We start from the raw sequence: 13,835 nt of genomic DNA on the forward strand, positions 1-13,835 counted from the left end.
TTTGAACTAAATGTCTTTATTAAAAAGCTTCCCCCTTTGTTGCTAGTCAAAATAGTGTTATTTGTTTGCTTTGGTATAAATGTTTAATTGTTTTGGGAAAAAAAAAGTCTTTTTGGTTCAAATAAGGGACCGTTCATTTTTTATCATGGAGGGGGGGGGGCAGTGAAACTACAGCAAGAGCCCATACAAGAAAAACTAGCCCCCCCTCTATATTGCTGTTGACATCTGCTGCCCCCTTCATGTTCTATACCTGAATGGCCCCCGCTTGTGACATTGCTTCTTCTACATGTGCCTCCCCCCCCCCCCCCCTTCTATAAGCCAGATTCTTTGACATGCCCCCTACCCAAGATTTCCACCGGCTCCCCTCCCTGATAAAAAATGAATGGTCCCTAAGAACTTATTAAAAACTCACTAATTTTTCTCTGAGTGTTGAATGTACAAGAACATTACATTATCAATTCTGGAACAGAAAGAGTGACGTCATGTATGAACACACAGAACAGAACAAGTTTATTGCTCTTAAATATTAATTACATTTGATGACAATATAAAGAAATTTAAATATAATATAAATGCATAATAAATATTTATAATAAAGAGATTACACTTATTTCTATTCATATCATTTGTGCATATGTCATTAGACTGAGAATAGAAATTAGTTGAGATATTTGAGCCTGGAGGACAATAACAGTGACGTTTTCTAGTTGCCCCCCAGCCTCATATTAGAAAAAGATATGCAGAGAAAATTGACAAATATTTATGTTGGTGACTGATATGTACTGGATAAAGAGATTTTTGATTCATTTACAATCTGATATACAAGATACTTAAAAATATATATTAATATCATATAAATAAAGAAAAAGCAGAATAGAACTCTAGTTGAGATAAATCTTATATTGTACACTAGAAATACTTATAATCTCTGATTTGAAAGATAGTGATCTTTTAATTTTCTTTTAAAGGAAAATGTTTTTAAGTTTTTGATATGCATTGGCAGTTTTTTCCAAAGAACAACCGCACTAAATGATACAGTTTGCTATCCTATATTTGTTCTCATTTTTGGTTTATATATGCTTTGGTTACATGTATATCTGGTGTTGTATGAATGCAAGGAGACTACTGGTATTCTGGAACACAAAGAGTGACATCATGTATGTGAAAGATCTTTATGCTGTGAGATTACTGGTATTCTGGAACAGAAAGAGTGACGTCATGTATGTGAAAGATCTTTATGCTGTGAGATTACTGGTATTCTGGAACAGAAAGAGTGAGGTCATGTATGTGAAAGATCTTTATGCTGTGAGATTACTGGTATTCTGGAACAGAAAGAGTGAGGTCATGTATGTGAAAGATCTTTATGCTGTGAGAATACTGGTATTTTGGAACAGAAAGAGTGACGTCATGTATGTGAAAAATCTTTATGCTGTGAGAATACTGGTATTCTGGAACAGAAAGAGTGACGTCATGTATGTGAAAGATCTTTATGCTGTGAGATCACTGGTATTCTGGAACAGAAAGAGTGACGTCATGTATGTGGCATATCGAATCCTATCTGAAACCCAGTATTTGTTATAGGGATAAAATATGTGTCAAATTTAAAGCAAATACCAACGATGCTGCACTTTTACTCACATTTGATTGGGACACAAATATTTAAATTTGGACCAAATTTGCTTTCGTGGCAAATGTTTTGTAAAACCCAGCATTTGTTATAGGGATAAAATATTTGTCAAATCTGATGCAAATACCAATGATGCTACACTTTTACTCACAATTGATTGGGACACAAATATTTAAATTTGGGCCAAATTTGCTTTCGTGGCAAATGTTTTGTAAAACCCAGCATTTGTTATAGGGATAAAATATTTGTCAAATCTGATGCAAATACCAATGATGCTACACTTTTACTCACAATTGATTGGGACACAAATATTTAAATTTGGACCAAATTTGCTTTCGTGGCAAATGTTTTGTAAAACCCAGCATTTGTTATAGGGATAAAATATTTGTCAAATCTGATGCAAATACCAATGATGCTACACTTTTACTCACAATTGATTGGGACACAAATATTTAAATTTGGACCAAATTTGCTTTCGTGGCAAATGTTTTGTAAAACCCAGCATTTGTTATAGGGATAAAATATTTGTCAAATCTGATGCAAATACCAATGATGCTACACTTTTACTCACATTTGATTGGGACACAAATATTTAAATTTGGACCAAATTTGCTTTCGTGGCAAATGTTTTGTAAAACCCAGTATTTGTTATAGAAATAAAATGTTTGTCAAATCTGATCCAAATACCAAGAATGCTACACTTTTACTCACATTTGATTGGGATAAAAAAATTACATTTGGACCAAATTTGGCTTGGAAACAAATTTGTGTCAATTTTAGTATAATAGATTTGCACAACATTTGCTCAGGTACGCAAATCCATTTTTCTATGCAGTGCAAGTTGAGGCCTTGAAATAAGGACATTAAAACTGTTGTCTGAAGCACTGACCATGGCCAGCCCAGAAAATCCCGACAAGAGACTGGTACAATTTGACATTTCACATTTTATCATCGGAAGGTCAGGCGATTATCTTCAGACACAATGGCTAATCACGCAGGTGCCTCGATATATCCAGCATAATTTATGCACCCGGAACATTCACCAGATTTCCCTGATGTTCCCATCATCAAACATCTTCATGGACAGGTGGCGAACCTGCAGTTAGCTGCCCAGAAAGAAACCCCTTCTTCCAAAGAAGATCTCAAATCCCTGAACAGGAGTATGGACTGGAACGAGATTATGGGAACAGCTGCTCTGCAGAAGGAGTGGAGATGGCTCGGATAGCAGACACCAGAGCCAGGGAGAGTGCAGATCTTTTAGTCCTTTCACTTTATGTTCTCTTACCCCCCCCCCCCCCCCCCCCCCCCCCAAGTTGAGGCCTTGAAATAACGATATTAGAACTGTTGTCTGAAGCATTGACCATGCCCATCCCAGAAATTTCCAACAAGAAACTGGTACAATTGCATGAGGATGGCAAAGTGAAGCTGAAATTCCAGAACTACAAAACAAGAAAGGCTCATGGTACAGACACTACTGTTTTGCAGGTAGGTAAAACACAAGGCTGCTCCTCTCATTCATATATTTTGTCTGTGTAATGCATTGCAGTAAGAATAGCATTGCTAATCTTGTCTGGCTCTATTTTCAGAATGACCATGAACTGTGCCATATATTGCAAGAGTACATGGAAAAAACACAGGCGAATGAGTTAAAGCATACTTAAAGAGCATTTTTATATGCCTGAGATGATAATTGTTATACATCTATAGACTGATTTGATTTGGGGGCCTATTACTCCTAGGAATATAGTTCCTACGAGAAATACCATCACTCGAATATTCACAACTTATGCAAGCAAAGAAGGAATCACTCTTCCTATCAATATTTCCATCAGTGAAGGAAGCATAGTGCGGTGTACAAGTAATACCTCTTCGCTACTCCGTACGAGGAACATCACATTCATTTCCGAGCTCTTTTCAAGTGGTCAGAATAGCGTCGTGACATATGAAGTTGTTTACATTGCCATCCCTCCCCTTAGCGCCTTTTTCCCCTATCCTTTGTTTTATCTTCGTTAGAAAAAAATCTATTAGGAAAAATAACTACTTGTGCATGGAACAGATGGAACTTTAAATCATTGATATCGACGGGAAAGAAGACAACAACGATGAAGTTGTTATATGTGGAGTGTCAAAGTAACATTCTGATTAAGGCTGATGGGTTGTATTATTTTTGGTTGCAGTTGAAGGTTGAAGAATATTTTAGCTAGCTGTCAATATTGTTAAAAATTATCTTGATTTCGAATTACTGCGAAAAAATATACTGGAAAAAAAAAACTATTGCTTAAACTAAACTTTATTCAAACTGTTGAGTATTATGCTCTTGATTTAAACTATTTTATCATTTGAAAATGTTCTAATAAAACTTAGTAAGCTATGAATATTGTCGTATTGAGAAATAAAGCTCTTGATTCAAACAACTACAAATAAACTACCAAACTGATACTAAAAACTGATCTATCAACAGTGAACAACATATCCATAAGAAGGACTATCATGTTTACAAAGTCCATATTTGATTTTCTAGTTCTCTGTAGAACAAACGATCTTCGAAGTGTTGATTGTTATCATCATCTGCAATGAAATCTATGTCTTCATACATTGTCTTACAAACTTAAAATCAAGAATTTGTTGAAAAAAATTGAGAAATATTGAGATGTTCAAAGCGCATTGAGACATCGTGAAGAATAGAAGAACCCCATTACTATTATTAAAAGCTGAGTTTGAAAGAATTCTCGGTAAAGTGAAAATGAAAGACCTCAGAGAAAAGCAGAATATCAACCAACTAGCCATTCTTAGTTTGCACGTCACGTCATCAAAAAACTAAAATCCAAAGTATTCACCCCACAAAGCTGTTTGTCGAATATTTTGTTTATTGCATCATAAGAAAAGTCTTATCAAAATAATTTTGTATAATCGATGTTTGGTTTTAGATTTATTGCGACTCCAATTTGTAGCTTTTAGTGAATATTGATCGAATTTTTTGCAACATTGAAACATGTGTTTTGGTAACAATGGCAGATTACTAAGGGAGGGGTTTGTTGGGGGATTGGGGGATTTCTGTATGCCTTTCTATTGCTTACTATATCTCCACAACCCTTGGGCATATTGTGTCAAAGTCCTTCACCCGTAAAAGGTGACCGTGACAGTTGTGGGTAGTCACGTGGTTGTGCCCATGTGCGTCAAGAGCTAAAATGGTACAACTTAGTACTCCTAGCTATTGCTTACTATATATATATATGACATGAAACAAGCACCATATAGAAGCCCTTGACCCGTAGAAGGTAACTGTGACAGTTATGGGTAGTCACATGGTCATGCACGTGGACAATGATTTTCCTACCGTAATTTTGTTTTCAGAAAAATGGATAATTAGAGCAAGTAGACTGCTGCACGATAGCAGGATGAAACTCTTAGAACTTGCAATTTCAATTAAGCAAAATCGACAAAGACGGGTTAGTGGAGGATCAGGTGGCGAGGCAGCGCTATGGCCATGCCATGGCCTGCTTCATGCGCCACTATAGAAGTTGGGTGCATCGAGGGATGCCAACAACATCTTCGGCATCCCTTTAAGAGTATGGGCGACTGGCAAGCCAAGAAAGGACAAGGGAAGAAAGGTTTTATCAGGCAGAGTCTCAGACAGACCTGCAAGCCACAGCCGAAGTGAAGGTGGCTCTCCAGCACTTTTTAAACTGCCTTTTCTAAATTTCAGATCGATTGTAGGATGCAGATCACAGCTGTCAGACTTACCATACCTCTGTCAGCCATTCATATGAGTGCCGAGGGACTACTTCGATGGGATGGCCTTCGAGGTGTGGGAGCCCTTGGTAGTCCTGTCCACTCCTGTCCCTTCCCCTTCCCCTGCTCCTGAGTCACCACTCCTTTGATGATGATGACAACACAGCCTGGACATAACATCGTTAGTGAGTGACTAAGGACATATACCATCTGTAGATAGCCAGATTAAATCTGCAATTGCATCAATATCTGCACTGCCAATCCCACAAGGTCCACTATTATCACAAGCATCATTGAAACCACAAGCAGCACAAGAATAGCATTAGCTTCAACAACAGGAACATGCTCCACCCACGTCTAGAAAAACACAGAAATGTAAAACTTGTGAGCATCCAAGAAAAGGGCACACAAATCCAAAGGATGGGACTGTCAAGTGTCCAGCATGCCCAGGGGATTTGTGTACTGTAAGCTCTAACCAAACTCGAAAATCCTCAGTCTACTCATCAACAACAAATGATGAGTACACTCCTATCAAATGTACACTATAGAAATGTCACAGAAATGTCACTTTTGCCATATGAAATATCTCAATAAGTAGCAATACCTACGCAATTATTGCTGACATTGGTGCAATGAAGTTTCTTACTAGTATGCTCCCATTTCCATCTCCAACAACCATAATGCAAGCTGTTGCTAAATTTGACAATTCAATGTCTGAAGGAAATGTACTTTACAACAGCCTCAATCTACGTTTAAGCCAACCAAACCTTATAGCTGAAGAAGCATTACAAGACAAGGGATTTGATTCTTGTGTAAGTGTCATTCTCTTTTTGCATTCGCAGTAGATAGATTTATAGTTCTTCATCTCTACAGGAGTCAGGAAAACAACTCAATAGATGTTTCCAGAATTTAGACACCAGAAATTAAAGCAAGTTAGGATTCATTAACAAATCTGAAAAATATGGTCTAAAAATATTTACCGTTTTACTAATGAAAAGTCTAAAGCTTTCATGGATCTCAGAAAATCCCTTACAAGTGCTCGACATCCATTTAGATTTTTCTCAGGCTCCCATGTATTATCTTCAGGCCCAAAACCTTTCCAACTGACGAGGTATTCTACCATCGCCTTATTTTTACTTTCCTTTCTAATATAGTTTTCTCCTTAAATAAACAATTAAGGGTATTAATTACCAATTGATGATGTTGATTGTTGTTGTTGCTGGAGATACTGTTAGTGCCACAACCTCTTCCACTAACACCTTCTATTACTCCAATTTCAACCCTTCTCATTGCAACAACCACGATCCTATATTCTACATTGTCTTCAACGATTAAATGCTTCGTAACCTAACTCAGGATTAAAAACGTTGTCTAATGACTCCAATATTTTGTGGAAACGGTGTTATCGGTGTGCAACATCCGAATTTCGTTCCTGAATACCTTATTTCAGCACTATTACACGTTTCGCCTGTATTTAATACCGTAATCTAACTGGAAATACTGCTGTCGGCAAGGACGACAATCCTGGATTCCCAATTCAACACAACCAAGAAATGTACTGCAGCTTAAAAGAATTCCATGAAACCACCTACAAAGAAGACATATTCCATGTCTAATTACTCTGAAACTGACCACTGGTCTGCTGCAAGTTCTTCTACACCAACTAAAACTGCACCTCCACTACCAACTCCACCACCACAAATGTTTGGGGACATGATAGATTACGAAGACGACGACCTCTCCCTAGTAGACGCACTAAGTACGTTTGAAGAAAGCTTATCGCCGATCAACCTATACTTTATGACCAGAAAATTCTAGGGGAAAAAGGCGCCATTTGTGACCTTCCATGGGAAAACGTGTCTCAACGCTTTTCCGTTAAACGGCCTATTTTAATGGCTTTTAACGCTTTTTGAGAGACGTTTACGCTTTGCTAGAACGTTATAACGGTTTTTCATAAACGATTAACGCTTTTCTGAAATGACCTAATGGTTTTTTACAAACGGCTAACGGTTGACTAACGGTTTTTCATAAATGCCTAACGGTTGACTAACGGTTCTTAATAAACGGTTAACGGTTGCCTAACGGTTTTTCATGAACGGCTAACGGTTTGTTTTTAACGTTGCTCTTACGTTTCGACTTCAAGGCCTAAATTGTTTTTAATGAGTTCAGTGCATGGAAAGTTCGACGTTTGCCCTAGGCTTAACTGATCGTGTTGTCGTTTTTTAATTTCGATGTTGAAAAAAAAATACCCCAATTAAATGATACGCTTGATGCCCTGGTTTTCCTTGAATATATATTCCTAAGGAGGAACCTTTATATACACGTTGACATCTACCGTAATTCTTATCGCTGATTATGCTCTCGAAAGTTAACTGCAGAACACCAATCATGGTTATTTTGTGATACTATTCTTGATGCCCTGGTTTTCCTTGAATATATATACCTAAGGAGAAACCTTTATATACACGGTGACATCTACCGTAATTCTTATCGCTGATTATGCTCTCGAAAGATAGCTGCAGAACCAATCATGGTTATTTTGTGATACTATTCTATAATGTAAATAAATGAATAAAGAAATGATCAACGAGTTTAGTAAAGGAAAGTTTTGTTAAGATATAAATCAAGAGCACTAACCTGGACAGCTGATGACAAAGTACCTAGCCTTGGGACATTTGGGATTCCTGTTTTTAGTTTGCATGTTGCTTTGACAACCGAATAATAAAGCCAACTGTTTATAACTAAGCACAAGCTTTACTTCAGTTATTCAAGCGAAATGGGTGAACAACAAGATAACAATGTATTTGAAAAGATTAACAGATTTCTTAGTAATGGATGAGGTTGTCACTATGGCCCAAAAGGAGGATTCTTTTCTACTCAGTTTTCGGAGGAAACATTGAAACTTAACTTGAACAATGTTTTGGAGTTGAACAACAAAGAGCTGGACCTAGTCATTCTGGCAAATATTCAAGCGTGTACAAGAAATGAAGTTGTTGGCGAAAAAGAGACCTCATAGCCGATGTCAATTCATGCTCCAGTCCAATATTATCTGCAAAGAAATGTTTCACCATCTGTATGGGATCACAAGTCAAGATTTGGATGACTTAAAGAACATTATGAAAAGAATGGAATCCTTCCACGACAATATGGAAACACTAAAATACTGCCAGTAAACGCACTCTCCCAAGCCACTATAGAAGACTTTAAAGTCTTCCTATATAACTATGTCAAGAGAATGCAATATCACTGCCTGGCCGTATTCCAGGTAATAAAAGCGATGAAATCCAGCTTCTTTCTTCTTGTGAGAGCAAAACAAGTGTTTGGAAAGCACATACCACCACATGTGAATCAACAGGAAAAAGAGTTGTGTGCTACTCAAAATTCGTTGCACTCTTGAGACAGTTCTATCCGAATGTTTTTGTCGCTAAACCAAGAATTAATCTCTGTATGACTTGTCAAGTGAACACTTCAAAACTTCAGTGGGTAATCTATCCAATGCAACCCTGGCCAATTTCAAAACACCTAGAAAATGTGGCATTTTTGGAGTCTTGTGCAAAGGCATCTCACATTAAGTGACCTATTTCATTGATGAGGCTGCCAGTACAGGGAAAGATGCAAACACGACCATACAATATACCAACGATTACAATAGAGAAAAATATAGATACAAGTACATTTACAAAAGAATGGTAGAGGTTACACCTAGAAAAACTATAAAGCTAAACGAGCTAGGTAACACAAATATCTGAAATTACAATGAATAATGTGTGGAAACAGAAGACTAAAATATAAAGATTACATTATCGATAGGTATCTATATATACATTATTATGTATATATTTATGATTATTAAATTATATTTATACGTACTGTATTACTATTTACATGATCTAAATCCTATGTATGCACACAAAAAAACACACATTAAAGAAAAGAAAATGAAAAGCACACACTAGACATTCACATACAAAGAGAAAAAGATATTTATAAGCTACCTTCATCATTTTTTCAAGCAACGTGGAGTAGGAGAGACAGACGTTCATTTAAATGCAGACAACTGTTCAGGACAGAACAAGAACAATTATTTCATTTGGTATCTCATTTGGCGCATTATAAATGGGTTGCATCATTCTATTTTGTATTCTTTTTTAATTGCTGGCCACACTAAGTTTGGGCCTGATCGTTGCTTTGGTTTGAATAAGAAGGCTTATAAGGTGACATACGTTTCATCTTTATATGAGCTTGCCAATATTGGCCGTCTCCTCGAGTAATGTAGGCGTAAACAAATCTCATTTAGTTAGCTCCCACGACAGGCGAATCATTGTTCCTGTATATGACTGGGTAGAGTTTTTGGAGCCTTATTTTCGAAAAATTCCTAACATTTTAAAATTTCATCATTTTCGTTTTTCACACGACCGCCCGGTTATGGTTTATTGTAAACAACTTATTTCATCAGAGCAGGAATTTATGATGCTTAAGAATGAGACAGTACTTCCTCCAAGTACATTCCCGACAACTATCTCTCCTGAAGGTCTTTCGAATGAGTGCAGAAGGTATCTTTTTGAGGAAATTAAGCAATTTCGTAAACAGGGCACTGAAGATTTGGTAGCGCCACCAGCATCGTAGAAAAGTCAACAATTGAAATGGATTGAGACAAATAGCTGAGCTGTATGGTACTTATTATTTTCAAATTATAAATAAAGTAATATGAAATACTGGCAAAGAGTATTATTTAGTTTAAAGCATAATATATCCCAAGGAAGATAATTAAAAGTGGGTAAAATTGTGAGAAAAAAGTTAAAAACTTAATGAAATGAAAACAATGAAAACAATGAAATGAAAACAAAAACTATTAACAGCTCTGTTTTGATGACGCGCACACTCAGTTACATGATCTTCATAGCTGGTTATTATCACTATCCTTTAAAGTTTTGGTGTTTGTGCGAAAAATATATGAGAAGTGAGTTAAAACATGCTCCACTAGCATGGCTTTTATGCTTGACCAGGCGAACCCGAAGAGTGTTTACGAAAATGAGCAATGAAATGAAAATTGAGTCAAGTTCGCACCTACGTTCATTGTTTGAGAAAGCAAAAACTATTAACAGCTCTGTTTTGATGACGCACACGCTTATCATGAAAAGCCACAAGGTTTCAGTCACAATCGATCATTCCTTTGCTCTTTACTGGTATTGGTACTGTCACTCAAACATCACTGAAATCGAGAAATATGACTATCAATGACAAAGTTCACGTTATTTGGAAAACAAATAGCAAATAACATAACTGCTCTCACTGGCCAAAACAAAAAGAAATTAAATTCGCCAATGGTGATAAAAAGGAAGGAAAAATATATCCATCCCTCGAACCTGGCGACGCTGTTCTGGGAAAATTCAGTACGAATTGGTATGACGCAGAAGTTTCTGAGAAGTGGGAAGTGAAATAATGGAAAAGTAAGCATTTTAGTGTCTAATTTGTATAATCTGAATCCATTTATTTGATGTTAAAACATCTATATTTTATATTAATTTGTAGATTGCATTGAAGATGTATTACATTGAAGATATATTATCTTCGGTATTACAATCAACCTCACCATCACCTTCTCCAAGTCCTCCTTCTGCTCACCCATATGAGAGCTTTCTGGAAGAACAGCAAATGTGAGAGGCAGAATGGAACTCCACGCATGCCAAAAAAAAGAACATGAAGAAACAGCTTTGAGAAAAAACCCTGGAGTACATTACGCTGAAACAACAAGTGCTTGGACTGGAGGAGTATAAAGAACAGGCAGAAAGAAATCAAGAGGCTTTTTCCAAGGTATTGTCCATAGTTTATACTAATACGGGGCCTATGGAGAGATTATGGAATTTGTGAAACATGTTGCACTATAAGCCTAAAACAACACCTACACTTTCGTCATCAAATACTGTAACTTTAACCCTTTATTCTTAGAAAATTAACTAAAGTTGCGACAAGTAAAATTTAGACTTTCCTATTGTGATTAGTTATATGTTCTTCAATTGGTCGTTCTTTTTGTTTGCAGCAAGAAGTACCCTATAGCGCCGCCTGTTTTACCACTTACCACCGGTTATTTTGTGTCTTACTTATTAAATATGATCGTAAATTTTTGTTTATATAAATTATCTATGTGTCGATGTTTTTTTTTTATAAACAGTTGTTTTTTTTTTACACCAAGTTGATCCAAGTTTGTTCCTCATTTTGATTGTTTTTAAAGTACCTTTAGCACGTTCTACGTGTCAGCGGTTCACTTTGCATTTGCCTTGTTTTCAAAATACATTCCAATATGGCGGGCAGAAAGCGAATTCCAAACTTTAACTTTGCAACTTATGTTTTTGACCAGTTCAAGCGGACAAAGGTCGACAAAACCGGTAAGTAAAGTTAGGGATAATTAAGCTTATAATGTATGTGGCCTTTTTGACATTAATAAGAAGTTTCTAATTGTTTTTCATTGGGTATACTTTGAGACTGAAAGCGCTAGCCTGATTGACTTCATGGCATAAACAATAAGTTAAATAATAGTTTGCTTTTGTTTCCTTCTCTTTTCATGAATCGCAACTTAGTAATTTGATTTGCTTTAGATGAAAATCCGCAACAAGAAACCAATATAGTAGAAAGTACTAATCCTTGTCAAGATCAAAACTCAGAGAAACAAGAAATCCATATAGTAGAAAGTACTTATTCTTGTCAAGATCAAAACTCAGAGAAACAAGAAATCCATATAGTAGAGAGTACTAATTCTTGTCAAGATCAAAACTCAAAGAGCAACAATGAACCAGCTCCAAAAAAGGAAAATTTAGAAGTTATTAAGTACATAAGTGAGTCATTTTCTCCATCAAAAAGGAAAATTTACACAGTTTTTACACTTGCAAAAGTACATGCACAAAGCTGAGCTACAATGAGAAAGACTGTTCACAACTAGCCGACTACTTTACTGTAAAGATGTTTTAAAATTACAGTGAATGTGACAATTCTCACAGGTACGATGTACCATTGTCGTTCAAAATGGCTACTTGAACTAGAAGACAAGGAGTTCAGCCACCAATCCCATACTACATAACCGACAACATAAACATCTTGAAAGTCGAAATGAAAAAACCTTGGTCGCACACGAAGACAAAAATTGAATTTTCCAGTTACTTTACGAGGAAAACGCTTGAACAAGCACAAGTACATTGAAAACGCATGGTGGAAGCCAGTGTCAAGCTTCGCAACATGATAGGTCGCATTTACAAAGTGAACAAGAAGAAGCAGACACGAAAATGACTCTTCATGCTGTAGATACTACAACCTCTGGTGATGCCTCCTTCTCATTGCACTTAGACGATACCCACAGCTTTGTAACAACACAATTTTTATAACTGGAGCTGGGCAGAGACACAGAGAAATTCCTCTAAAACCAATCTATAGAGCCCCTGGTGAAGTGGTAATTTTTTTAAACCCCCTTGTCAGCCAATCCAGTTGATAGAGTGACAACAAAATATTTTATTGTTCCTTAGGGTTGTCTTAACATATTTAGATAGGTGGTTTTGCTTTCTTCATAAAAGTTGGGCAAGACGTATTTTTAAGACACTTGATGCCAGACAAATGAGGTATACCTGCACAGAGTAATCCACACCAGTATAGATCATAGTGAAAGAAATTTTCCTTTTCCAATTTAAAAACGGTCAGCTTGATTGGTAAAAGGCATTGAGTTACAAGCAAATATGGAAGAGATTTAAAAACTGACAGTTAAAGCAAACCAAAACGTTAATTGTTTTTGTAGCAGTATACCATTATTTTTTTTGTTTTTTTTTTTTGTTTTTTTTTTGTAATAAGAAGGTAAAAAGATTTAATTTACTGTACGTAATTGATTTAATCTTCAAGTCTATGAAACTAGAATATATCCTTTTTGAGCATACTTGAATAATTGAATTTAGGAAAGTAATAATTACTTTATTTTAATTTAGAAGTTTTGTGTGGATTGTAACTGCTTCATAAAAAGCAGGAATTAGGATTTGGATACTATACGCTTAATTCAAACTTACGTAAACTATAATATGCCCTTTTAGAGTCACATACTAATTAAATTTAATAAACTACTAATATTTTTACCACATGTTTGTCATTAAGTTAAATTAACTTCCAATATATACCCTTTTTGAGGATAATACAGTCCTACAACATCTACTTATATCTCAATTATTTTTTAATACGTTCATTTCATCATTTGTTTGATAATAATAAGCATTCTTTTAATAATATTAATGTTAGAATTATAATATTTCTATAAATTTCATAACACATTTAAGGAAAGTAGTTAATTATAAAGAATAACGAATAAAATCAAATAAGTAAATACGTTCAAGAGCAAAATAAATAAATAAATAACGTTCTTACCAGTTTTGGTTACGTAAGTCGAAGTAAACAAGAAGGAATATCTGAATCATAAAAGAAAAAATGTTTAAATGCTGAGAAAAAA

The 13,835-nt window shown here is 35.7% G+C and overlaps 1 pseudogene; it reads left to right on the plus strand.

The window, feature by feature from the left end:
* Positions 1-6,967: 6,967 nt before the first annotated feature.
* Positions 6,968-9,985, plus strand: LOC148907818 (uncharacterized; annotated as a pseudogene).
* The last annotated feature ends 3,850 nt before the right edge of the window (positions 9,986-13,835 follow it).

This window comes from Actinia tenebrosa, unplaced genomic scaffold (genome assembly GCF_029948245.1).
Source record: "Actinia tenebrosa isolate PJP-AT-01 unplaced genomic scaffold, QUT_ActTen_1.0 PGA_scaffold3__52_contigs__length_22856419, whole genome shotgun sequence".
NCBI lineage: Eukaryota > Metazoa > Cnidaria > Anthozoa > Actiniaria > Actiniidae > Actinia > Actinia tenebrosa.